Genomic DNA, 27,838 nt, shown 5'->3' on the forward strand with positions numbered 1-27,838 from the left:
AAAGGAAAAGGAGAGAAGTTAAGAGGATTCATTGCTTCTCCGACTTCTCTTCAGCTTCCTCTCCAGGGTCCTTGTTCTCCTCCTTCACAGAGAGAGCTTCTAGCTTTTCAGCTACTTTTTCAGCATTATCATTTTTGCCCAGTCCTTTCTTTTCTCTCTCTTCAATTTCTTTTCTGCATTCTTCAAACTTTGTTTTAAATTTCTGTGCATTCTCAGCATTTAGGAAGCGGATGGCAAGCAGCTCCGGCTTGGGATACTCATCGGCGAAGTCAGCATGGGTATTCCAGACCCTGGAATGGTCACGGCCAGCATTTGGCTTTAGCTCCATCACAGGCGTGATATAATGATTGGCGCAGATTTTTAGGGTCTTGTCCCTCCTCAGGAGGAGGCGGATGGTCCCCTTATCCTTACGCTTCAGGAGCCTGACATCGCCGGTGCCTCGTTCTTTCCATTCTGGACTATCGTTCTCTGAAGCAAATCGGAACAACTTTGCTCGCATTTTAAAAAGTTCCTCCTCATCTTCCTCTAGTGTTTTAATTTCTTGCTCAGGAAGAGAAACTATTGGTTCAAACTGGGGGTCATGGTTGGATTCGTCTGCATTCTCAGTGGAGGTTATCGTGGTCCTCACGAGTACGCTAGCTCGGTCGTTGCTGACTCCGTGGCCTCTAGGTGGTACTCGTTGCTCTTTTCCTTTGCATCTGGCGCCAGCGCCTACAGCTTGCCTGTTCTTCCCTCCGCCCCGCGACCCGAATCCCGACCCCTGACCCCGGCGGCAGGAAACGCCGTAAATTGTTATTTTTGGGTATTTGTCATAGAGATGATATAATCTAACTGCAAGAGACCTTAAATTCACTGAGCTTCAGATTTTTAGGAGCTTTGGGTACACGAGTCACATATTTTTATGACAAAGGGTCTGGGTGGAAACCACGGGGGAGAGGCTCCTAAGGCCCTGTTGTTCTTGCATGACTGCAGTTACTTTCTCTGCTGAGCACACAGGTGCCTCTTCTTCTTTCTTCCAGCCTATCCTAAAGACCCCGGGTAGTTTCAAGCATAACTCCCCTTCCTCAGATCCTCATAGCTCTACTTCGCCACGTTGTTCCCTGATTTGTACGATTCTAGTTCATTGTATGATTTTTTCCCTCTTAGTTATTAATATTTGATTCCTGAAATATGTTTTTGAGAACACTACCAGCAAATTGCTGATATTCCTGTTATCCTTTAGAAATCAATTTTCTGCTCTCAGCACAGATAATCACTTTATTCTAGCTTAACAATCATAAATATTATAAATACATAAGCTGACATTAAGAAATTAGGGGAAGTTGACCATTACTATGATCAACTTACATTTACAGAGGCCTCATAAATGAGCTGGACTAACTGCTCGATAAATCAATAGCCAGCAGCAGTTTCAATTAGGCCTGGAGTCCCTGGTAGATATGCATAAAGCCATAGAGATTAGATGTGAGATTGGTGTCAGAGATTGCAGGTACCAATCATGTTACTCTTTCCAACCTGATGAACAACCCCATTTCTAGGAGTAGCTAGAGTTCCTGGCAGGCTTGGAGAGTGCTCTCGGGCTTTTGTGCCCCTGTGAATTCTTCCCCTCTATCTTTGCGGTGAGTTTGCACAGGAAGCGCTTAAGTCTTATAAAATCTTGTGCAGGAAGATTTAAAACACCTATACCTGCCTTTAACAACAACAGAAGCAAAACAAAGGTTAGGCCACTAGAACTGTGTTTATCACATCTCCTTTTGACAAGGCATTCTTTTACCTGATTGGAAGACAGTTTTCAAAAATGTCAAGTAGTGTGTCAGGAGGGTTAAGAGGACTCTAAAGTATGCTATGGACCCTACTCTTTCTAAGGTTTTAAACTGCTCTAACATAGACGGAGACTTCTTATTAACTTTTTTCTTTTGTATTTTATTACAGGATCTCTAGGGTCTACAGGGCCTCACTATGTAGATCAGACTCATAGTGATTCTCTTGTGTTCAGCCTCCCAAGAGCTGGGAATACAGGCTTATGCCACCATGCCCAGCTTCAGTCGCCATCTCAGCACACCTGGGGGTGGGGCTGGCATGGTAGGCTGGGGATCGAACCCTAGCCACTGTGCTCTGTCGAAGCTCAGCTTTAATCTGCTGAGCTGTTTGGCTGGCTTTCTTATTAACTTTTATTGCTCAAGTTCTTGACAACAGTGCTTTTTGAACCAGCTTCAGTGTGGGTTTAGAATCTCGACTAGTTTAGGTTCTAATCAGATACCAATTACTATTATCTTTAGTTATGCTATGAAACTAGGATATACTCTTAAAACACATGTTAGCCTTGTTTTATAGTTTGTGGAAGCAAAGTTAGATTTTGTTTTAATACATGTTATGGTTTGGATCTAGTTGTCCCCCCAGAGTCTCATGCAGTCATGGGGCTGGGACTTCTAGAGCTTGTGATTAACTCATGATCCACTGGGATTATGGGTGTAAATGCTGCTGGGATTATGGGTGTATTACACCCAGCTTGGGATGGACAGCCTGAATGCAACATAAGGGAGACAGACTTGCTCTCCGTTGTCATTGCTGCTCTCTGCTCTTTGCTGCCACCATGAAAGGCTGCCCTCTGCCAGGTGCTGCTCTGCCTCGGAGCCAGCCGAGTGCGGACTGAAACCTCCAGTAACTCTGAGCTAAATAAAGCTTTCCTTCTTTCATTTTGGGTATCTGGAATTTGTCCCAGCAGTGAGAGAAGAGTAACTGAGACAATTCATAAGATTAATCCTCTTTGGATCCTATTTGTTTAGTTACTAATAGTTTTGAGAATATATAATTATAATGCTATAAAATATTTCAACAACCCCAAGTTTCATGTAACTATATGTAATTTTATCATCACTGTTCTATATCTGTATCACTTTGAAATATTTATTAGAATGTAGTTTCATTGTTTGCTGCACAAACTGAAGAATAACAGCTTTATAACATATTGACAGATTGGATAGGAAAACAATCTTTTTGTTTGTTCCAGTGATCAAGTTGGGCAAACAGATAAGACATGTCAACACTTAGTCTAGGACAGCAGAGCTGTTGAAATCATGTCATGTAAGTTTTTTTTTTTTTTTTGGTAGCGAAATTGAACTCAGGACTTTGCACTTGCCAGGCTGTACCTCTGAGCTATCTCCCCAGCCCCAGTGTCATTTATTCTATCTACAAAGAGAGCTTGTATTTGCAGCCCAGCATTGTTACAATGCCTAAAAGATGAATTGGGTTTGATGGAATATCTCTTCTAATGTTAGCACTTCAAATCCAGAACGAGTTAAGACTTATCCTTTTTGGGAGTTATGAAACCGGAACATGTCCTATCCTTAGAATCTGTGAGTCAAGAAACCTGACTAAATCAACAAATCAGTTATAGAAAGTGATACTTCAAAAACCCTGTCCTTCGTAGAACTCTCCACGCAGGACTAGGATCTAAGGATGTTTGAAACTCTATATTGTTAGGGAAAAAGTAACCTCACTTGACAATCAGAAAGCTCCCTTCTACAAATAACCAAAATGCTAGGCAGGTCGTATGATCAGATTTGTCCTCCTTTAAATTTCTCTGTGTTCCAAAGTTTTGATGATGAGCATGTAAGACTTTTGTTATCAGAAAAATAAATTCTTTTCAGGCAAGCAGTTTCTTGCGCCGAGCTATGTGATGCAGCTGTTGTCTTTTATCTCTCTCTACCTCTGCCTCTTCAGCTGCTGCTCTGAGGCAAGCTAGATAGGCCAGTGTGACACCAAAGCTGCTGAAGAATGATACTGTGTGGGGTGTGGAGCCGGCTTCTCCGGGGCAGCCACGTGATCTCCAGGCAGGCAGAGAGCACCGAGCAGTCACAGGGGGAAGTCACACAGCTGGGAATGTCACGGCAAGGCAACAGACGGATTGACCCAGCACAGGCCAGGCAAGAGGGACTGCACAGGTAGACGCAAGTGTTACCGCGGCACCATCCTGAGGTAGTGGGTGGAGGTCTATAGCCCGAACAGATTCCCTTCTGAGGGGACAAGGCTTCTCTGCCTGGTTCCCCTGGAGAGGACATGGACATTCACAAGCAGGAGTGGAGACTGGGGGACTCAAGACAGAACTGGTGCCTGCATCACAAGATGTGTTTATTAATTATTACTACAAATTTTTATTAATTAATTACCATTTATTAGTGCACAGCACCACAAACATGCCCTTGAGTTTTTGCAAGCCCAGATAACATTTCCTTCTTTCTTTTTCTGAGAATAAACGCTTGTCATAGCATTGTTCAGGGTTGCTGATCTGGGGTGGAAAATTCCTATCCCTTAACATCAAGGAAATCCAAGGACCCTGCCCCTTTCATTGGTAGGACACCAGGTGACATTTTGTTTTTAAAATGTAAACATCCCCCTTGGTCTTTGTGACAGAAAGAGCTTTAGTGGAATTTGTAGCCGTGGGACAGATGTGTCACTGCTGTCCCTCACACTGAGATGGCGCACGCTACACAATCTGTCTCAGGACCTGAGACAGAGTTTATTCAGCTTGTCCATGTAGCTTACTTCCAGAAAGCTTGGCCTCAGAGGCCAGTGGCCCCCTTCACTAGGTGCTGATAGGATGCTTTTGGATATAGCGTGCCAGTGAATTGGCAAGAGTGAGAATCTGAGTCCTTAAAGTACTGAAAATCCACCAGATCCACAAGATTGTTGAGAGCTCTCACCTGGAAATTTTCATTTTGAAAGCTGCTTACTAATCTCTTTGTAATGTGGATTGAAATCTTGCAGAGGGAAAAAGAATCTGTTTTCCTACTAGCTGAAAGGCAAAACACCAGGGTGTGTCTCTGCAGTGGGAGGGCCGTGCTGTGCCAGAGGAGGATGAGAGTGGCATGTATTTATTTTTTTATTTTTATTTTTTTGAGAGTGTATCCATTTTTATTTTAACATATAGCAATGAGACAGTTTCAAATCAAATTGATAGGACAGCTTCAATAATTAACACATTGCATACTCTCTTCCTAGTGGTTGTTTGCTGTACAAGATGCAGACATGATATCCTATTTACAAACACTATTAGAACAATTCCCTCTAGTCATTAAGAGAATGTAACTATATATCTATCCTAACCATTTTGAATACACAGATACAAAATGGACATTCATTTGTATATCCCCTTTTTTTGTTTAGTTCCGTCACTTGAATATTATAGGTGTGTTAACTCAGAAAAATTAGCACAGTTATTTAAGTGCCTGCTTCAACAAAGCAGTCAGGCTCAGGTTGCTGTGGTTCGATCCCCAGAACTCAAGCCAGCCAAACCTGCCCTGAAGGCATTTGGAGCCAGGCCCCCCCCCCCAAAAAAAAAATTCTTCTGTGGTATGTGTTTAGAGGTGAAGGTGTTGGAGGGAAAATTGTAAGGGACTCGGGGGAGGTCACAGATCAATTAGCATGCTGGCTACAGGTTATGTGAGGCTGGGTGGCGCACACGTTCAAAATCCTGTCACACCTCCAGCACTTGGTCATTCACACAGAACAACAGCAGCAAGGGGACTCAGCCTCTGTGTCCTGCTTTTAAGGATGCAGCCTCCCCACTATGAGGTCCTTGCTCAGGAGCTCAGCTGTGTCCTCAGGTTCCTGGGCCAAGACAACACTGTCACTGTCATCACTGTTGGAGAGCTGCTTCCTGTGCCTGCTGAGCTGATTGTGGTGCAGAGGAAGCCTGGGGACCTCTCAGTGTGAGGGACAGCAGCGACACAACCATCCCATGGCTACAAATTCCATTAAAGCTCTTTATGTCACAAAGACCAAGGGGGAATGTTTACATCTTAAAAACAAAATGTCACCTGGTGTCCTACCAATGAAAGGGGCAGGATCCTTGGATTTCCTTGCTGCTAACGGATAGGTATTTTCCACCACAGATCAGCAGCCCTGAAGAATGCTATGACAAGCATTTATTCCCAGAAAAAGAAAGAAAGAAACGCTACCTGGGCTTGTGAAAACTCAAGGGCATGTTTGTGGCGCTCCACACTAATAAATGGTAACAAATAACATTTGGTCCTGGCATCCTTCTCAGAGGAACCTCACATAAATTCAGACCACCCCTTGTTTTCCTTTCTGAACCTTCGTCTCAGCTGGGCTTCCCCCAATTACCAGACACCAGCCTGCGCTCTGCCCTAATTCCCCCACAGCACCGCACTCGGCGGGCTGCTATTTCCTGGTTGGTCGCTTGTTTTTCTGTAAGTTGGATGCTCCTCTTTCTTTAATTAGGGCATCTGTTGAGATCACCAAGCTGTGCTGAGTGGATTCTCAGTGTTCTGCTAATGGATTTCAAACTCATTTTCTCCCTGGTCTCTTTACGCCCACAAGGGGTGGCCAGAATTCCAATTCAGAAAGGAATTATGGGAAATGACCACTACTACGCATTGGTGGTGACTGGGGGAGGAATACAGCTCTCCCTCTGGGCCAAGGTATTCATTCCATGTTATCAGAAGAGTCTGATGTGTAGATGTAGGGCAATTGGTCGAATGGTGATTAGGATCTCAGCCAGATATCTATTAAATAACTTTACAATGAATAACAGGGTTGCATTCATCAACTGCCCTGTCTCAGTGTATTTTTGTAAAGTTTTTTGCTGTCTGTGTGGAGGGAAACCTTTCCATTCCTGAGCAGTACAGAGCTCACTGCATGACCATGCCAGAGGGGTGAAATCCTTACATATTTGCTCACTTCTACTTATCTTCAAATTTCATCTTCAGGCATCAAGTTTAAAATCAAGTGCGACTGGGCAGTCCCCAGACTGGGAAGGGAATCTATTCCAAATTGTCCTTGGGAATTCAGAATCCATTTTTCCACGAATGTTACAGAGACTGATTTCCAACTGAGATTTTTCCTAACAACAAGAGAAAATGAAATAATTGATCTAGAGTACTCACTGTTGCACTCACTCAGGAGCTTGACATTTGACAAAAGACACATTCCAGCATGTCCTAAACTTAGAAAGGTCAGAAGGGAGAAGAGGAAAGAGATGGGGTGTTTATTAGTTAACAGTGATAGGCCCAAACCATCAAGACTCTTATATTCCTGGATGTTTGTTAAGACCTTGACTTAAAATACCTGGGTGCCACTACCTCCTGCTCATGGGTGGAGTAGAAACATATGGTGAATATTTAAATCTAAAGAAAAAATTACAGTGAAAGATATATTGCTATTAATCTCCCTCATATGTTCTGCTTCTCTTCAAACACACTTATCCTATTGTTTTGACCAATTTCTGAAGCACTACTGAAGTCCTGTTTTGCAAGTGCTTGTTTGCACTGTTCTGGCTGCCTTGATGTCTGGAATCGATTCAAAACATTTCCTTTCATGGCCATTTTGGCTTTGGAGAAGAGCCTGGAGGTCCACGGTACCAGACTTGGTGAACCGCTTGGGTGAGGGTGAGCTTTAATGCCTTTACCAGCCTGCTTTCCCATTGGATGCTAGTTGGTAGCAGCACTTATTGTGTTTTGGGTTGCATCTCCTCAAGACACACAGGGAGGAGGATTTCCAGAACTGCTTTGGAGAATAGCAAGGACAAAAGGAGATGTGTGTGACACAAAAGGGGGAGGGGCACTATATTTTGAGGGGGCATTTATGGACCTGTGTCCTTTATTGTAACACTTGAAAAAAAATTTAAGCATTCACTATGTATTTCTATCATAACACACGTGCTTAAGCTTTCTGGATTACTGACCCCAATGCATGAAGAAGCAGCAAACACTTCTCCTTGTGGAGAGTCCTTGCTCCTACCCCAAGTCATTCCCTGCTTCACATTAACCTGCCCTGCTTATCAACAGGCAGCCTAAGCTCAGTGCAAACAATGCCCACTTCCCCTCTCTAGATGTTTATGAACATGTTCTTGACCTTGGGCCCAGCTGAAGATTTTTCCAAGTGCTGTGGCTTTGCTGATCCGGGACTTAGTCCTTCCTTGGATCCTAAGTATAATGACTCAACAATTCCTTCTATTTCAGAAAACCCTTGGCGTCCAAGAGTTTTGGTTTAACACACTGCTGTGTGGACTTCTGAGCATTATCATTCACATTGCTCAAAAATAAATAATATCAAGCTGTGTCAGTCAACATTATTATTTTTTTCCCTAGGGAGTTTATTTTGCAATGATTTAAAGTTTGCAAAAGAAAGTGCCACCAGAAATTCCACTAAGGTCCATTTAACTCATGGTGCTTCTTAAGTTTGTTACAAATAACACTTCTAACACATTTTCTGTTCCCACCAGCACTGGCAGCTCCATGCTAGCCATTCCTATATTTACCTTTCCTGCACAACACGTATATTATGGATATGTATTGATTAATCTAAGGTAATCAGGGACATTTTGTTCATTACACCAATGATCAATAAATCTAGGGGCTGTAAGAAACAACAACATCTTTTCTATTGAAAATATAAATGAGAATGTCTCCATCTTGGACTCTGGCTCACCCTAGCTGGCTCCTCCCGAACCATTCAATTGCAAGAAATGCCTGCTCAGTTTATGTTCTGAGAACACAGCGAAGAGCCAAAGACAGCCAAGCTCTTCCTCCTCCCCACACCCTTCTGCTCTTCCTTCCCCTCAGCAACCCTTCACCTTCCCTGCCCGCTTCACCCCATTGAAACTAGCCAATCACAATAGCTTGTGAACCTTCAATCCAGCCAAAGGGGAGAAGGACAGCTGCCTCTCCCACCTTAGGCATAGAAGGGCCAACTCTTCTGTGTCCTGCACACCTTCTGCCTCATGCCTGTACCTTTTAGCAGAAGTAAAACTTGCTTTATCAAGGCCTTACCCAGTATCTGAGTGCATTCCTTCCAATGCTAACACTTTGAGTCTAGGGACTTATTTCCAACAGGACTGACACATGATGCAGTGGTTCAGTTGTGGTCAATGATATCTAAAGAGGCTCTACTCTGAGAAAATATTTTCTTCTTTCTTTTAAACATAGAGGTACAATAAAGAGCTAACCTCTTTCTTTCACTAGGACCATGTGATGTCTGGGACTTTGGCAGCTGTTTTGGAAGCATGGGGCTTTAAGGGTTACACTGTGGGCCAGAAGTTGTGACCTCTTTCAAAGTGTAATAGCAGTTAATACCGCTATCTCCTTAACTTCTTGCATTGTGGATATATTGGGCATTTACTGTTGACAGCGCATAATCTGCTTACTTAGAGCTTTAGTGATATTTTAGTTCCACTATTTATTCTGCTTGGAGGAAAGTCCTTGAAACCAATGCACTGGAACAATAGCTCTCTCACCTTGATGAAGGTCAGTTTGAGAATGAATTTCTATTGTCAGCATGTTGGGGTGGGGCTGGCACAAAAGGCAAATCACTTCTCAAGCTCTGAATCTCATCTAGATCGTATGTTTTCATTTCCACAAAACTTTCCAGATCACCAGGTATTTGTTCGTTTAGCTGGTGCTAATACTTCTCATGCACAGGCAATGAGAGAGAAGCAAAGTTAAAGTAGAGCCCGCCACAGAAATGTGTACACACTTCAGGAGAAGAAACACAGTAGGATTTTTTTTAACAGAGGGTGTTACCCTTGTACAGGGGACTGGAGAGGATGTCGTGTATTGCAGAAAACCCTCTACACTGCTGGCCCTTAGAAAGGAAATTGAAAATGCACATGAAGCAACCTCAGTGACCAAGGTTGCCCAAGCAACAGTTTGCCCTGCTAATAAACATCCGGAAGCTGACGGCCAGCACTTTGGGCGCCTCTTGTAACTGTCGAGGCCAAAGGCAGCTTCTCACGAGTCTCAGTAAGTTTAGTACATTGAAGTATTTATACAGGGTTATCTTTTCCTGCAGTGTGCATACTTGTTTCTGGGGGACTCTGTACTGAGAGACCATGCTCCTCTCACCAAGTTATTAGAAACAAGGAATGTGGCTGAGGATGTGGAAACAGGACTGGAAAGGAACCCAAAATCAACCAAACCAAAGCAAGAAATTTCAGCACTGTCAGTTTACAGAGGGAGGCTGAATAGGTAGGATTTGAAAGTTAGAAAATTATAGTATCTCTTCCTGTCATTCCAGAAACTCCATTTCCAGCAAAGTTTCCTATAAGCAATTCTATGTATTCAAAATACACACAATATTATTATGGTGTTGTTCTTATTGGCACGTATGAGAAATTAAAAATCAGAACTGAAAATAGAAGTTTAATTTGTGTTCTAATTATGAAGTAATGATTGAATGGTCCATATTCTTTGTTTTTATATATTTTTTTAAAAATATATATAAGTCCAAGACTACACATGTTGGACTTATAGTGAGCCTCTTGTTTTCAGCCTCCCCAGCACTGGGATTACAGGTGTGCGCCACCACACCTGGACTCGGTGGCTGGCTCAGAATGCCTGGGGCTGGGGCCAGTGAGGCATGTGGTGTGGGGGACTGAACCCTGGTCCCTGCACTTGCTTAAGAAGGCACTTAGTTTGCTGAGTTATCTCGCCCACCCTATACTCTTGTTTTTATGACTTGTGTCCAGATGTCCCCTTGAAATCTCATGTACTCATAGTTGGGCTTTGGGAGTGACTGGATCATGGGTGTGTGACACTGTGTGAGCCCGCTGAATGGTTTAGCATAGTTCTGGGTGTGTATGATGGATTTACTGAAGAGCGAAGATGCATCCCAGGTATGGTGCCCCCAACCAATAGGCTTGTACCCAGATGGAACAAGAAAAAAAGTCTTTGTGCTTCTTGCCTAACTTGTCAAAGACTCTGTCCCCTCTGCCATGTCACCCTGCCTTGGAGCCAGACTATGGACTGAAACCTCCGCCAAGTGTGAGCTAAAACAAGCTTTTCTTCCTTTAGTTTGTGAGTGCTCCTGCAACAGAAGTGGCTTTATAGATCAATGGAGGAAGGATTTTCTTCCCTATGTTTGAGGATCGCAAATATGGTTGTACCTTTGTCAAAAATAAAGAACTGGATCCATACACAAGTTAATAAAAGGAGTTTCAGATATAATCATGACCTAAAAATAGGGAAAAGGGTAAGATTTTAAAAGAAAAATACTGTTTTATTCTTAAAATTAAAAAGAATTCTTTGTGCTGCCATGAAGTACAAAAGAGACTTTAACTGTTACACAAGACACAAACTAAACAGGAAAATTCATAAATTCTACTGTATTGTATTGTACTTAAAATGTTCTGCACATTAAGATACATCATATGAGAAGAGAAAACAGGTATGCAATGATGACAGAGGCATTACACATCATCAATTCTCTAGTTTATATAAATTAATATATCAATTTAATTATAAAAAGATACAATATATACTTCACAGTGAAGAAACATGAAAATATACTCAATCTTACTGTTAATCAAGGAAATCCAAATTAAATCAGCTTATCTTCATGTTTATCTGATCAGATAATTAGATCTAGTATTAAAATAGATTTTGCCAATGCTAATTGTTTTGGAGCACATTCAGCCAAAACAGCTTTTGAAAACTTACTTGAAAGTGTAATCTGGTAGAACTATTTGAAAATATCTAATAAAGTTTAAAGCCTGAAATTCCATTCCTGATATAGTTACCTTACAGAAATTCTGGCATATAACTCTATGGAAGCAGTGAATGTTTTCTCAGGGGAGTAATATTTACAAGAGTAAAAAGCTGGAAGTAATATAAATTTTCATAAAAGAATATATAAATAACTTGAACTATAGTCATGTGAATGGAATACCATAAAAGAGAAAAAAGTAACAAGCTATAGCTATATATATTGATATGAATAACATCAGACTTTGAATAGAAAAAGTAAGTTTGTGAAAGGTTAGGCGTTACGTGATGTCATTTATTTCAAGTTTAGAAACATGCAGAGCACACATGCACGCAGACTCAGGACTCATTTTGTAGTTCTGATATAAACAAATTAGTTCTATGGCTAAGTACATGAGTCTCCAAATATGACTGAGATTTTAATTACCATGGCATAGTAAGTATGAACAACTGAATCACATGCCATTTTGAACACGTATAGATGATATTCAATTGCTATTTTTTGTGGTGTATGCCTGTAATCCAGTACTCTGGAAGCCTGAACCACATGGTAACTTAGGTAGATTCTATTTCAAAATTAAAAATGTAATACATACAAAAGGCCTGGGTATGTAGCAAAGGCTCTGGGTTCAACCCCTAGATTTTTAAAATCTTATTTATTATTATTTTTTATGTTTGCAGAGCCGGGGATTGAACTCAGACCCTTGTGCTTGCCAGACAAGTGCTTCTTCAACTGAGCTATCTCCCCAGTCCCTCAACCCCTAGTTTGACAATAAATAAACAAATAAATTTCAAAAGCAGCTGGCTTTTCTTTCTGCAACATTACATGCACAACAGAAGTGCGGACTGACCAACAACCAGCCACATCCCTTCTTTCAAAGTCTGTTGATGACATCAGACCAGTGATAGAAGAAAGAGTGGCTGTGTCCTTGGAGACACCATTGGGCCTGCAGCTGCAGGGACCTGCTCAGCTGAACCATGTACCCGAGGGAACTGCTGCGACAAGAAAATGATGGCAATGTTCCAGAAGGAACAACACACACATCACAGTAAAGGAGCTGTCACATACATTTCATGATGTCAAAAGAGCAAAGGATATTATGCTGCAAGGGGATCCAAACGCTGGAACAGCCAATCCGAGGTGACACTTGGATGCAGGCTGTCAGTCAGGCCAAAGGAAGAGAACCAGAAGTGGGGTTGCAACTTCTCCTATGAGGTTCTTACAACAAAACAACACACTGCTTTCTCATATTTCTGATGCCTTAAATGACAGTGTGCTAAGTGACTAATATTTTTGCTAATCTTTTCATCTTATAAATTCATTGATAGTAGGTTTTAATAACTTGATGAAAAATTTAAAGATCATGGAATTGCTATATATTTTTTTGCCATTTATTTACTAGTAGTGCATTGAGTGGCTTCACCTTGCATAGCCATTTTCATTTCTCACTCCTCTATGAATCAAGAGCTATACATATACACACAGGAAGGCTGGTCAGAATACTGTGTGTGTCTGGACACTCCCCAATTCGTTACAGCAAAAGATAAATTACTCCCTGTCAGGTTAGTCCCTCTTACTTTGACTGTATTTCTCCTATCCTTCGCACCCCTTTCTGAAGCAGTTCTGGAAGTCTTCCTTTGTGAATGTCTTTCTGAGGTGGGATTCAAAATATGATGCATGCTGTTGCTCAGTGCCATCCAACAGAGAGACAGGCTCATAAAAGCATGAGAGAGTGTCCTCATCCACCTTATTCATGGGATCTGGCTTGGTGACTTTCGCAAAGTCAAAGGTCACCATGTATGGTAAACATTTTGAATCAATTCAGGACACAGAGGCAGCCACAAGAGTGCAATAAGACACTCATGAGAAAGGATTTCCAAAACTACTTCAAGAAGTTCCAAGAATGATGGGGCAAGTGTGTTTGAAACAAAAAGTCACATTTTTTGGGTCATTTTGATGGGGATTAGTTTCAGTTGATCTTTATTGTAATAAGTTTAAAAATTTAAACATTCACTGTATTTTTCAAGTATATCTTATATATATATATATATATATATACATACATATACACACATGCATATACACTGTTTATGTAAGTATATAAGGTATATGTGGATATATATTCATGTGATAAATCCAATAAAATATAAAGAGATACAAATGAATAATAAGCAATGAATTTACCATACTATATTGTTTGAAAGTTTGGAGGAAAATTATGATTAAAGACAGGTAACAGTGGGCTTCAATTATATTTGCAATGTTTTGGTGTTTTATCTGGTTATGGCAGCCATTTGAACATTATTTTATTACTTTACACCCTTTTGTAAGTCTGAACTATTTTATTAGAAAGAAAAGAAATAATAACCATGTCAAAAAAGAACGCTTTTCTAGAAAATGTAAGTGATAACAGGAGCCTTGGAACATATAACTAGCCCCTTGACTTAGGTTGTCTGTCAATCTCACAAACACAGTGCAAAATCTTGAAGGAAAAATACGAGCTTTTAGACACCTCACTGTTTCTTTGATTATAAGTTGCTAATGGCAAAGAAGTAAGACTGTACGTGCTCACCTAACCACTTGCATGCAGCTCCCAGGCTGTTTCTGATTTCAAGAGCTAACTCTCTGGCTTAACTCCAAAGCACTTACAAAGCACATTGGACTTTATGGTCTTTAAGACATGTGCTAGGCAGGCAGCCCCGGGAGGGAAGTAGGTGGAGTTTCATACCCTGCTGCTGGGTCGCGAACAATGTTAAAAAGGAATTTCAGATGGGAGAAATGAAACATGCTTTTTTAGCTATAAAACTCAGTTTATACTTGAACAGCAACAAGTTCTCATTATGGTAAGAAACTCAGACTTTTTCTTAGGAAGCTTGCATGAGAAACTGTTGATCAGCACCCACTTTCTGTAGATGCTATTCCAAATTACCCTGCGTCGGTTGCTTAAGACAGTGTACTTATCGTGTGCTCTGTAAGCCAGAAGTCTGAGCTGGGTCTCAAAGTAGAGATGCTGACAGGGCTGTGTTCCTCTAGGGACTCTGGGGAGAGTCCCTTTTCTCATCTCTTCAGCTTCTGGGGACCTCAAGGCATTGCTGGATCATGGCCCTTATTCTCTCTTTCCTTGGACTTCCCTCTTCCATTCCTGAGGATTATGTGGTTAGATTTGCCCTCCTCAGCTCATCCAGGATAATCTCCCCATTTCAAGATCCTTAATTTAATAATCACATCTGCTAAATCCTTATTGCCATGGAATGTGACACATTCCCAGGTTCTGAAGATGAGGGTGTGCACATCTTTGGGGGGGCATTATTCCGCTGACCACAGACACCTGTTGAGGACAGTTACTACTCAGAAATCCAAGATCCCTTCACAGGCCTCCAGCTGTACTCTTCTGTGTATTCGCGCACGTGGAAGGCAGGTGAATTCAGTATTGAAACTCACTTTTACCACTTGGTTTTGGATCTCTGAGTGACAGCATAGAGCAAGCTTAACTCTTGCTCTGGAGCGAAGTATTGCCACAGTCCCACCACCAACCTAATCACTCCTGGGGCACAAATTCCTTTAGTTCTCAGGGTCAGGTCTTATGACTCTCAGGTTGCATTGAGGGACAGATAAGCTTTGTGCGTAACCAAAGCCAGTCTCCAACCTGTGTTCCCAGAGATTTGGTGAGAGGCTCATCTTCACAGTTCAATGTTATTTCCAGCCAGAAGCAGACATGAATCTGTGGTCTTGGGACTTTAGATGCTAATAATGAAAAGGTCCTTTCTATATTGCCAAGGTAAGGGCTGCTTATGGTGGAGAACTCCATAGGGCGACTTTAATCGTGTAATGCCTCTTAAAATTTAAACTTTAAAGAATATGATACTAGTGTTGCAGCTGAATATTGCAGTCATCTTCCAAGTCCAATAAAGTCATGCCCCGAGCTCAGGGGAAAAAATTGGTGTTTTCTGAGTTCAATGTTTTGTTGGTATCATGTAGATGTCTTTTGACACGGTTTACTTGACATATGACAATGCACAATCTTCCATGGAGAGACTCTCAAGGAACAGACCTTAAGTAGTGTAGGGTGTGGAACGTGTGTGCTGCATGTAGTTGACACCAGTGCTGCAGGGGTCGCTTCAGTGCTTGGTGGCGAGACTTTTCCAACTACCTTTTTCTGTAAACACTGCTCACAGACACAGCCATCTCCTTTTGTTTACATAAAGCAAATCAGAGATGCAGATGAGTCTTTATAAACATGAGCAAAAGATATAACAGCTTAAAAATACTGGCGGGAATATTCTCTATAACACTGGCTGAAGTCCAATTTCCATTGAAGCTTAGCCCTCACTAGAATGTACAAATTCCCATGAATGTCTTCTTGGAAAATGGAGTGAAATGATTTGAATTGCCCATTTTCATGAAGGAGCCGAATATAGCCTAAGGATTTCTCCCATCAATTCTTTTGCTGTTCCCTCTGCACACATGTTAAAAGCAAACACATCAAAGACCAAAAATAAAAATCATCGTCATGAGCCTCTTGGTATCAAGTCTGTGAGCCTGATTCAGGGCTTTGGTTCTCCAGGACATAAAAGTTACTCTGAGGCTTGTTGACAGTAAGTATCAGATATTTCCTATGGCATTTTTCTCCCCTGCTTTATGTTTTGTATTTGGCTACATTAATTTCTTGTTTTTCGGGGTAGATAACACTGTTCTCTCAGTGTCTGGGCCCATGAGCCTCTAGGCCCGGACAGTAGGATTTAGATACAATGGTGATATGGAGATTTGCTACAAATGGGTTCATCTTTTTGAGTTCTATATTGTTCTTTTTTTTTTTTTCTTCACTTAACATCACAAACATGTGCAGAATTTTATAGTGAATCAGGGTTCCAATTAGTGCTATCGAAAAGGGTCACAGGCTCTCCTGAGACCTATTGCAAATGATGGGCTACTGAGGACTCTGAACCCCAGAAAGAGAAGCCTTTCAGGATTACAGTCAAGTTACAAAGGTTCCAGAGAAACCACTTTGGAAAATGTTGCCAATAGAGTCTGCAGTGACTGGGAAACAATACTTCTGAGTCGTGCTGGACCACTGAAGCAGCAAAGTGCCACGTTCATTGGAAAATGAGGACCCTTAGCAGTTGTGGCACTTTCAGATCAATTTATGATAAAGCTGCCATGGATCATATATTCCTAAAATAAGATTAAGGATTCACAGGGAAGACATTTGTATGATGCTGTTTCACCTTTAGCCCCAATTTTCCAGTTTATGGCATCTGCACATTTTCCTGGAGCTGTTTAGCTACCCAATGGCCCTTCAGCCTCTTCCCCTTCCTTGCTGGATGCGAGGTTGGTGAGCGGGCTGCACACACAGGGCTTTGGGAAGACAGCATAGGGATGTTTATCTACATCTTACAGGTGCTGCCTTTATGTGCCCTAGGGGGCCCTTCCAGTCTGCCCAGCCGCTCTTATTCTCCATAGAGGTGGGCCAAGTGTTTGCATGTGCCCCAAATTTGTATGTGGGAGCCCAGCCCACAGTGGGGTGCAAGTAGGAAGAAGGGCCTCTGAGAAGAGATTAAGTCACAAGGGTGGAATCTGTCTGAGTGGTTTAGGGTCCCCTGCAAAAGGGGGCAAGAGAGCTCTCATTGTTTGTGTCACGTGATGATGAAAGAAGCGGGCAGCTTGCCACCTAGAAGGGGTCCTGACCAGGCCTGGCCGTGCCAGGGCCCTGATTGCTGATGTGCAGCCTCCAGAACCGTGGCTTGCAGAATGCTGTTGTCTTCTACTCCACCCAGTCTGTGGTGCCCTGCTGACAACCACTGAAGATGATGGAGACAGTAAGTGCCGAAGGAAACCCGCGTCACTGAGGTATGCAGCTAGACTATGAGGAGGAGCAGAATTCCGTTCATTTAGCAGCAGTTTTTCCTCAGCAAGAACAAACAGAATTCAGCACTTTGATTTACACTGGAATTTGCATAAGCTTGCTTCATCAATAATTTATATTAGCCAACTAAAAGGAGATAGATAATACAATTAAAAGGCCTTTCCAGGGGTAGGGTGGCAGGTACTTTCTTCCTGCCTGAGTCACTGAGAAAAACCTGAGTTCTATTCAGAATCAAATCAGACTATAATTAGTAATGAGGCTAAGAGGGTAGAGCAGAAAATGCTTTCTGTGATGAAAGATGAAGCGTTTTAATTAAATACTAAGAACAGGGGTACAAAAGAAGCTTATTTGTTTATAGCACTTTAAATAGACACTCTGCTCTGTCACCTGTTGTCTTAAAAAGCTTGCTAGAAGAGGTTCTATGAGAAAGAACAGAAAAACCAACTGCTTCCAGAAACTCAGGGACCTGTATCCTACAACAAATGAACATAGTCCATGAAGGCACAATGCATGCCAGAGTGAATGTGGGGTACTGTAAGCAGCATTCTCATAATTGAACTTTTCCTGTTAATGATTTAAGATTTAAGGGCCAGTGAGATAGCTCAGTGGACCAAGCACCTGCTTAGGCAAGCACAGGGACCAGGGTTCAATCCCTGGCCCCACATGTTGGCCCAGCCCTGTCCTTAGATGCACCACTCAGGCCATTGAGATAGAGTGTGGTGGTGCACACTTGTAATCCCAGCACTGGGGAGGCTGAAAACAGGAGGGTCAATATGAGTCCAAGCTACATAGTGAGACACTACACCAAATATATTACAAAAAATGATTTAAGACTTGGAAAGCTATTTTAATTCTGTCACAAGTCTAAGAGAATATTTTTGGTAACAACTTAGATTTCTCACTATATAATTTATATTAATCACTCAATTGAAAAATGCCTTTTAAGAATATAAGACCTAATCATATGCTAGAAATTGTGTTGAAGGGTTGGTATAGTGATTTAAGGATTTGGACTATTGGAATACTTTATTGTCCTTTCAAACATGCTTATATTAAACTGTTTGTTAGTACACAAACTATATGCACAATGATCTTTTGCACCTATTAGAAGTAAAAATGTATTTATAAGCTGTGTAACATCATTTATTTCTAATTTACTATCACAATGCTTTTAACATTTGATATTAGTCTTATTTATGGTCTTAAGTTACCATAAATACTTTCCCAAATCAACTAGATTAGATATGTAATAGATATTTTCACTAACTTCATTCAAGAAATATGCAGGTAATAATCTTGATAGAACACAGTATTCATGTTGGGCATTGACCTAGGTATTGAGGGCCCAGAAATAAATAAGCAGTAGTTTTTTGTGGCCAAGGAGCTAATTGTCTAATTATCTCAATGAATGAAACTTCTAAGAATGATATCTTGGCTATAGAGAAAGCTTGACAGTCTAAGCGCTAGCCTGGAAAGTGCAAGGACTTGAGTTGGATCCCTAGTATGAGATGCAGTGCTGGTGCTAAATCCAGGTATGGTAGTACACGCCTGTAATCCCAGTGCTAGGGAGGTTGAGACAGGCGGATCACTATGAGTCTGAACTGTGTAGCAAGACCCTGTACCAAAAAAAAAAAAATCTTTGTAAGGAAACCAATCAAATGAGGAGAATCATCATTGTCATGGTTCATTCTGTCTTGCTATAACAGAAAACCACAGACTGGGTAATATAGAAAGAATATAAACTTATTGTTTTGTAGTTCTGGAGGCTGGACAGTCCAAGGCTAATGTTTACATTTGGTGAGGACCTTCTTGCTTGTGTTGTCCATAGCAGAAGCTAAGAGGAGAAAGGAGTGCCAGAGAGGCCAGACTTGATCGCAAGCCACTCTCTTGATGACCAACCCACTCTCCAGGCAACCGCATTCATCCACCCATGAGGCAGAACTTTCATGACCAGATCGCCTCTCAAAGCTCCCACCTCTCAGTGCTGCTACACTGGAGAGGAGGTTTCCAACCAGGAAAATAAAAGAAGAGTCATGATAAAAACAAGATGGAAAGAACTTTCCAGAATGAGTTCAGGAGAACATTAAGAAGCATGTCTTATGCACAGTCCCAGCTGCAGCCTGGAGTGTGCCTTGGACACCGTCTGGAGCGACCAGATGACCAGACAATTACATTGCACTTGAAGTTTCAAAATATGTATCAAGAAGTTATCTGACTCTTGTATCACAGATGTTGCCCTTCTGCCTGTATCTTCTTTTCTTCCTCTTTTGTTAGTCAGGGAGCCCTGGCTTTTTCTCAACATTCAGCACCCCACAGGAACCCCCACTTTCCCTGCATTCCTCAGATGGCTCAGAGCTGTCAGAGCTTGTGTCTCCTGAACCGTAATTCTGAAGATCCCCCAATAAAGTCCTTTTATTGTTGCAATTTCTGAGTTTGATTTCTATAGCATATAAGGCTTAGGGGACACATACAAGGCATAGCAATTATGTACAAAATATAATTTATAAAGCATTGTGAAGTATAACGGATAGCCCTGTGAGAGAAAATCTTTTTAAACACTAGATTTCTCTATAGACTTATGCAGTAGGGTTGACAAGAGCAGCAAACTCAGAGAAAGAGGAAGCATCTCTGTTTGTCCTTTTCCCCACATCTCAACTACTGGTGCCCTCTCTAGTTCCTGAGGCAGCTCATCTTCTAATTTTGCCTCCTCCACATGGCTGCCTACTGGAGCCCCCCGGGAGGTTGGCTCACTCCTGTCCTTTTTTGTGATTAAATTTAGAGTGGAATACATTGCAGTCAATATGTCAGCCAAGTATTTTTTTTTTCCTCTAATGTTAGAATGAGGGAATTGCGTGGGTGTTTTAGAGGAGTTGTTGGCATTAGCAAGAAGATGGGAAACCTTAGGGAGTGTGTGTGTGTGTGGGTTGCCACGGAAGCGTATCTTATCTGTGAAAGTCCAGCTTCCTGGGGCTCTGATCTCAGCCCTTCAGGCAGCTGGGCCAAGATCTAGTTGGCAGCTTCTCTGCCCTTTGTACCAAACTCCTCCAGTGGAAGGCCCAGGGAAAGCCAACCCAGGCTGGGGTGGGGGGTGGCTCCTAGGGGACACTCTGGGAGCTCCTGATCATCTTGGTCTTTGTCACCTGCTTCTTCCATATTGCTTAGTGTAGCCCGCACATGTGAAGTTCCCCAGCCAACTTCACGGCTTTCCTTGTGTGGGCCAAGGGCGGGCTCCCAGCCCTTCACTAGTGTTTAATTCAAACTCTTTACATCTATCTTTTGCATGTCACACTATTGCTTAAACGTTACAGCTTTTTGTATGTGCTGGTGTTTGTGTACAAAGTAACCATTTCTAATTCTTAAGGTCGACAAGAAGGTCAATCGTAGCAGCATTATTTGCACTCCCTTTAGGTGTCCATCAGTCACTGTGCTTGGCTTTGTGGCAGATGCAGATAAATAAGTCCTGCTTTTGCCCAGAAAACATTAACATGCCAGCAAAGAAACTAAGGTTACATACAGAGAATAAAGAAAAAAAATTATGTGATAGAATATTATTCAGCAATAAAGAAAATGGGACTCTGTCATTTTCAGGGAAATGGGTAGAACTGGAGATTATCATGTTAAAAGAGAAAAGTTAGACTTAGAATGTTGTGTGTTTTCCCGAATATGTGGGATCTAAACAACAACAACACAAAAAGCAAAAGACACAAAAAATAGAAGAGATATTATTACATTAGAGGAAACGAAAAAGAGAAGAGGACAAGGTTATGGATTGGACATAATCAAAATATGTTTTTTGTATGCAAAAAGTAAAAAAGTGGCAAAAAATCAACAGACTATATTGACTTACAAAAATTTTGAAAATATTTTAAAATTATAAAGAAAGAAAAAACCATAATATTTGACTAATTGTGTATTAACTGTAATATATTTTTATATTATTTTTCTGTACAAAATCAAGACTTTGGGTAAAATACAAGTGTGACATTTAAATGAATTTTATTGGGAAACTAAAGAACTTTGAAAAGATAAATGATTATAATAATAAACAGCTACTGAATGTTAGTCTCCAAAACTGGCATCCTTAGCCTGGGGATTACATATGACCTTCAGAATGTTTCCAATCTCTCTGAAATAACATGAAAATTTTTGTGTTCATATGAAAATCTGTATTTTTATAGGACTAAGTTTCACAGAGAAGGTAAATCATAAGTCAAGAAAAGGTAAAAAGCAATTGAAAACTTGCTCTAAACATGTAGCCAAATCTTCTACGAAATCTCGGACTTCTTGATGAATATTGTGCTGTCAACTTGGAAAAGCATCTGCTTGCATCATCCCCAGATGAAGGGAGACGTGGGAAGTGAAGGAGGAAACCTAAGAAAACTATCAAATCATAAATATCTGGTAGAAACTTGGAGCTGTTCTGATTTTCCCATAATAATTAACCAGACATGTGGCTAATTATGGCGCAGAATGACAGCACCAAGCTGTGAAGACAGAATTTGTAAGCTTAATGGTTCTTTTTTATACAAAGACCATTTTTTAAGGAAGAGACACAAAACAACTCATGTTCAATAAAAAATTTACATTCAGAAAAGTGCCATCCATTCAGAAAACCACAAAACGCAAGGTGAGGGAGAATTAATGAACAATTAAGCTTATTGTTGAACACAGTTAATGGACAATAACTGAACTGTTAAATAACACCAATCTGAAAAAGACATAGACCAAAAAAATCTTATGGAAATTTCTTTTTTCTTCTTCTGCATGTTCTGACAAAACACTTGGTTTTAAAAATCTTTCTCACAACCGGTGCTTCATAGGCTTACTAGATATATTGTTTATCAAAAGTGAAAACAAAAAATTGGTTCTGATCCCTGTCAATGCAGTCCAAGTGTAGGCAACTCTCAATCTGCCTTTATGTATAAAGTGCTTGCAGTAAGTGGAATCCTATTTCTTTGTTGTCATGCTGTTCTTTGGCCACTAGGAACCACCAAGTTTTTCTATTCTTCAAAATATACTGATCACAGGATACTAAAAAAAAAATAAATTTTACTAATAAAGAATGCAGCAGAGATAACAATAAGATGGATCTTCCAGTTGGGTTGCTATGTATTCATCTACAAAATCTGATCAGCATTACATAGATCCGTGATATGTGCCAAGCCCCATGTTTGGGACAGGGTTGAAGGCCAAAGCTTAGGAGCTACAATCCTGGGGCTCAAAAATCTGAGAGTTCTTCAGTAGATCCTGACTTCTACTAGACCAAGAGATGTGTCTTGGCCTCTGATGCAGTTTGAAATGCATTCTCCTCCTCCCCAGATGTGTGTCCACCCAGAACCCAAGAGTGTGGCCAGATTTGGAAAGATGGTCTTTGTAGAAGTGATTAAGGCAAGAGGCACACACTAGGCTTGGGAGTCTGCTGGAATGCAGAGAGTGCATCTTTCTTCTGCCGATGGAGTCCCTGTTCTTACAAGAAACCTCCCGGGCCTGGCATTTACTGTCTGCATTTTTGTCTGAAATTTTTATCACCACTTGGATCTTCTGAGCTCTGACCAGAACTTGGTGGTTCTGTCCTAGTTACATTCCTTGGGGGGCAAAATACCTGCCTTACAAAATTGAAGAGGAAGAGAGGTTTATTTTGGTTTACATTTGACCCCTGCATGCTCAGTGGGTGAATGGCCTGGGCAGAGGAAAACTGCTCACATCATGAAGATTATGGAGAAAAGATGAAGGGGAGGGAGACACACCCTTCCAAGTCACATCCCAGTAGCCCAACTCTTCCCACCAGATATCACCTCCCAAAACAAGCCATTTACACTGCCCTTATCATCCAGTCATCTTCTGAAAGTTCCTCCTGTGAGTACATAAGGCCTTCGGGGACTTTCTTGATCCAAACCATAGTGCTTGCTATGCAGAGGACTAGGTGTTCTTGGTGTGTATGTTGTACAATCTGGATGAATTGAAAAGGCTGAGAGTCTGGGCTTTGGAACCAGTTGCCCTGATTTAGATTCTACTCTGTCATTCATTACATGACTTGGAGCAATCAATCACCTCAGTTCCCCATGTAACATAAAGGTAATGATATTATGTTCTTAAGAATAGTTGGAAAGATTCAATGAATTAAGGTGCTTAACTATACCTGATACATGGTAATGATCCATAGATGTTACTTCTAATCAGTACCATGTGATTTCTGTCATTTGGTTATTCTTATCATCAACATCCCTGACTCTCAGTATGAAGGCTTTCTCCCCTTAGGACTGCAGGCACAGGGGAGCTATATTGATACACTTGTGCACTTCTATGATGAAGTATCTTATTCAGGTTCTGTAACTTGTTATGAAGATAAGTTTATTTAGCTCACATGTGTGGAGCTTTAAAGGCCTGGCACCTTCTTCTGCTCAGCTCTGGTGTGGGTCTTAAGGCAGATGGCCTCAGATAGTAGGAGCCCACACAAGAAGGACAGACCACATGTTGAGATAGAAAGTTAGAGAGAGAGATCGGCAAGACTTGTACCTTGTTGAAGGAGACCACTAAGGAGCAGTCCCGAGCAGGACCTACATTAACCAGTGGGTTTTCCATGTTTACTTGTGAGTCTGCCCAAGACTTGTGTTTCTTGTCTGGAGATAGGCAGTGGACTCATATTAAGTGACCTTCTGTGAGTCACTTTTCCCTACTGAGGCCTGTGATAGCGGGTGAAGCTGAAAAGCCTCAAAGGACAGACAAGGTCATAGCCAAAGACACCAGGTTCCAGACTTAACTAGATAAAGACTGTAGCCTCAGGCCTCTCACTCCTGGGTGGTTTAATTGAATACCTTACTTGGAGAAGCTCTTGAGTGGTTCTGCCCTTCTTGCATACTTCCCTCCCTTCAACTACATAACTACATAAACATGGGCCAGTGAGAGAAGATCTTGGTCATAGCCCCAAGAGAATCTCATATTCTGTGAGAGGGTTTTCATCCCCTTGGAGCCCTGAAATCATTTCATTCGCCTCTTTTATTTGGCCTTCACTATATGCTCATTTGTGAGACTGAGGACCCAATCAGTCTTCAATAACTAAGGGACATTATTAACCCAATACCTTTTACAATGACTTTCTGTGAGAACCAATCCAGATGCCATGAGGATGCTGTCAGTTCCCTCTGAGCCTGACATCACCAGTGACCTAACCATCTCTCACTAAGTACGTCTTCTTAAAGGTCTCACCATCTCTCACTTTGCTGTACTGAGGACCAGCTCCAACACAGAAATTGTTGGGGGAATAAACTACATCCTAATTGCAACAAGAGCCATGCCCTTCATACAGAGGGCATGTGAATACAGTTCTCTTCCTTCTCAAAGGACCTCTCTGCAGGAGAATGCTGAGGGCCACTCTTGTTGACCTTTCAACAACTCTTAGCTGTCCTCCTTTGTATAATGAACGCAGCCTACTCTTGTGATTGACCAGGCCACTTGTGTTGGGTCTCCATTTTCATTGGTAACATGTTTAGGGCTGCTCTAGCAAAGGGACACAAACTCAGGAGCTCAATACAGCAGAAGCATATTCTCATCCAGGGCTGGAAATAGGAATTCCACAGTTAAGTGTTGGCAGGTTCCTTCTAGAGTTTCTGAGGGAGATTATGAGGTTCTGAGAATTTTTTTTCTCACTATGGGTTTCATTATGTAGATCGGATTCATAGCGATCCTCCTGTTTTCAGCCTCCCAAGTGCTGGGTTTACAGGTGCATGCCACCTTGGCCCAGTCTCATTTGCCATCTCAGCATACCCTGGGAGTGGGGCATGCACAGCAGGCTGGGGATTGAGCCCCTGGCCCCTGTGTCTGCCTAAGCAGGCACTTTAGTGAGCTGAGCTATCTGGCCAGCCAGAGGTTCTAAGAATTTGATGTTGCTCTTTGAGGTTTTGGTGGTTTCCAACAAGCCTTCCCATTCCTTAGTATAAATTAGGGCAACTCCATTCTCTGTCTCTGTGCTCACAGGATACTTTCCTCTGTGTACACTTGGATCTCTGCTTTCTCTTTTTATAAGGGTACCATATAGCACTAGGATTAGCCATATAGAGTCAGCGACCACCCTAAGCTAGTAGTACACCTCATCTTGATTTGTGTAAACATCCTATTTCCAAATCCTATCTTATTCGCAGGCACTAGGGGATAGAGTTTCAAAATATCCTTCTGGAGCATATGATTAACTCAGAGTACTCACCATGTAGAAGTGAAAGAAAGCAGAAAACCCAGTAGTCACCAAAAACTTTGAGAGTCTATTAAAATTCTTAAAATACCATCTTTTCCCACATGGTTAAAAAAGGTTTGGCTGTGGTTGGAATGTCCTCACCAAAATTCACGCTGCAAGTGAAACCCCATTGTGAAGTATTAGAGAGGAGAAAACCTTACTACAGCATGTGGAGTTGGGACCCTTGATGGATAACTAGGGGTAAATGAGGCCATGGGGTGGGGCTCTAATTCAGTGAGAAGAGGACATGATACTTAAGTTAGGAAACTTATTCTTACTTGTAATACTCTAAGCCACCTGGGGACTCTGTGGAGTAAGGAAGATGTCACCAAATGTAACCACCAGCCCTCGAACTTGCCAACATTCAGAACTGAGTGAAGTAAATCTTCATTCTGTGTAAATTACTCAGCTTGTAGTATTTAGTTATGGCAACAGAATATGGACCAAGACAGGTTGTCCAACATTAACAGCTTTAAAAAGTGTGAAAAGGAAGGATTTCTATTGCAAGGGTCCAAAAATAAGTTTTAAATGTGCGTTTATATTATCCTATTGTTGGCTGTGAACTATTGTGAACCTTTGATTGAATCACCTCTTTTTCTCTATTAGCAATATTCCTTTTCCTAAAACACATGTTGAAAAAGATAAATGGCATGTGTATAAATCTTTGCTATTAAGCATAACACAAGGTTTAATATTTTAATTAAATTAAACCTTCAGAGTTTGCCCACTCATTCCTTCCTATTTCTGGCTTATACATTCTCTACTGTCTCCAAGATATATTAGTTCTACAGGATATATTTAGGACATATTTGGCTTCAAATTTATAGGTTTTTCCAGTTCAGATTTCTTTCTTTTTCATTGAAGTATTTCTCCAGATGTTTCTGTGTCCCATGCACACTTCTCTACAGGAATCCTTTTCTCTGTCCATTGGGTCTAATCATGTTTTAGTAGTTCATACCTTCTACTCACCCCACCAGCCCCCATGGAGGGGTGATTTCTTCTCTTTACCCCTGAAGGTCCTATTAGAGGTGATTATACAGATTATGCCTTCTAAAGAATACATCTTTTCATCTATCTTGTTTGGAATGAGGTTATAAATTATGTGATTGCAGAAATCTTTGGTCAGGTTTCCAAGTCTGCATCCTACCAAATGGCTTGCAGATAGCTGGAGCTTCTTTCCGTCTGTGTGAGCTGCTAGAATTAAGAAGCATAAACAGGCTGGTGTGCAATAAAGAGGAACTGAGTGCTCCCAGATCTGAAGGCTGAGAAGCCCTAGGTCGAAGCAGAGTTGTCTGGTTGACTTTCTAGCTCACAGACGCTGCTTCTTGCCTTGTCCCCACAGGACACGTGCATAAATGGGCCATCTGGGGCTTCTTTCATAAGAACAGAGACTTCTGTCATGAGGGCACAGCCCATGCCTAGACCCCACCTCCCAGTGCCATTCCATTGCTGGGTTAAGTTTCAATGTGTGAATTTTGGCAGGACCCAAACATCCAGACCACGCCAGGGCTTCTAGTGTGTTTGCCATTTATAAGTGATTGATTCCTTTGTTTGTTTCACATTATAATTCATTATTTCTGAGTGAATTTATTTTGACAATGACAAGAATAATGATATGTGCCTTTGGCAATTTGTATCAAAGCCTAATTCATTCAGTTTTATAGAAATGATATTTTTAAGGACGTTTTGCTCTTGTGTTATGATATTTGCAGCTGCTATTATTGAAAACTTACTGTGTAAGTCACTGTTTTAAGCTCTTTACATACATTTGTATCACTTTATTCCCACAGCAACCTTTCATACGAAGCATAATTATCTCTATTTTACAGATGAGGAAATTGGAGCTTAGTGAAGCTAAATAAACTTCCCAATGCCACACTGCTGATAAGTGGAGAATTTGAGTCTAGGTCTCTGTCCCAAATGCTGAATTCCAAACCAAAGTTTCTATAATTTCAAGGTCATAAAAGTCTTCCTGTGAACTTCTTAATAAAAGAGTCTCAGGTTCTACTCTGAAGACTTGGAATCAAAATCCCTGGGAGAGGGCACTGGGGCGGGAGATGTGTGCTGACAGATATGCCAAGTAACTTTCATGATCAGACAAGGGTAAAAATGCTCAGCTATATATAATGCACAGCTGTGTTAAATAGCATCTCATATATAGTTTGAGTTTTCGTCTCATAAATGCTCTTTGAGGTTCATACCTGCCGGAGAAGGAAGCTTGTAGATCCCTTCTCCAGGTCTGTCAT

General features: G+C 41.4%; 1 protein-coding gene and 1 pseudogene across 1 annotated transcript in view; both read right to left on the reverse strand.

Annotated features, from left to right (window-relative positions):
* Cntnap2 (contactin associated protein like 2) overlaps nucleotides 1-27,838 on the reverse strand; it is a 1,699,165-nt gene that overhangs the window by 395,567 nt on the left and 1,275,760 nt on the right. The gene's annotated exons all lie outside the window — the stretch shown is intronic.
* On the reverse strand, nucleotides 10-27,838 carry LOC105741878 (annotated as a pseudogene).

The sequence above is a fragment of the Octodon degus genome, unplaced genomic scaffold (assembly GCF_000260255.1).
Source record: "Octodon degus isolate 3935 unplaced genomic scaffold, OctDeg1.0 scaffold00027, whole genome shotgun sequence".
NCBI classification, from domain to species: Eukaryota; Metazoa; Chordata; class Mammalia; order Rodentia; family Octodontidae; genus Octodon; species Octodon degus.